We start from the raw sequence: 942 nt of genomic DNA, 5'->3' as shown, positions 1-942 counted from the left end.
CCAGATGTATTTCTCCAGGGAGTACTATGCCCCCAGGCACCATTCAGCAATGCCTAGAGGCATTTCTGGTTGTCACGGTGTGGGACTGGGTGAGTCCTACCAGTAGTATCTGGTGGGTGGAGACTAGGAATGCTACTCAACACCTCACAATGCACACGACACGCCCTCTATACACAGTAAAGAATTACCTGGCCCCAAACATCGGTAGGGCTGTCCTAGAGATTACTGTCACATCATTGAGCAGAGAAGAGTGCGTTGAATTACAGGCGACCTGGGAGTTTTGACTTGGATCCCAGAAATGTGTCTCCTTTTCCTTGAAGTTGCACAAAGTAACTGCAAACATCTTGACAATCTTCCCTCCTGAGCAGACCTGACCCAGAGCAGTAGGTATTCCTAAGTAAAAGACAAGTACGCTTTGTTCTTTTGACCTGATACATTCATAAAGAAGATTTGCAGCTGTGTAGTTCCAAGATGGATATTTGGCAAGCATGCATCTCATATCAGAACACGTCAAAGTTCAGGCCACAGAGAGTGAAAATGCAAAATGGCTTTACAGATGGGTGTCTTTACACAATTCAGCACCTAGAAGTGGGCAGAAAGTTCCTCTTATTTGAAAAAGTCTTTGAGAAGAATCATTCTTACATAAGATGTCGACTGAAATATATGTTCTGAGAACATATAGAAAAATGTTTACATTAGCGAATAGAAAAGAAAAAAATTGGCATGCAGCCAAAAAGGAGTTTACACAGAGAGTCATGTTATCAGGTAATTAAACATCATTTGTGTCTAGAGGTAGTTACAGGTTAGTCAGAGCTATTTTCTGTCTTCTGTTTATTTTGTAGGCGGATGCCAGAGCAGGCAGAAACACGACATTTCAGGACTGTTCCAGAGGGATTGTCAAGGCAACTGCTTTCCTGCTTTGAGACACAGCCAGCAAATGCC

This window comes from Mesoplodon mirus (genome assembly GCF_964341445.2).
Source record: "Mesoplodon mirus genome assembly, chromosome: X".
Classification (NCBI taxonomy): domain Eukaryota; kingdom Metazoa; phylum Chordata; class Mammalia; order Artiodactyla; family Ziphiidae; genus Mesoplodon; species Mesoplodon mirus.
The sequence above is the reverse complement of the archived record's forward strand: the minus strand, read 5'-3'. Positions refer to the sequence as shown.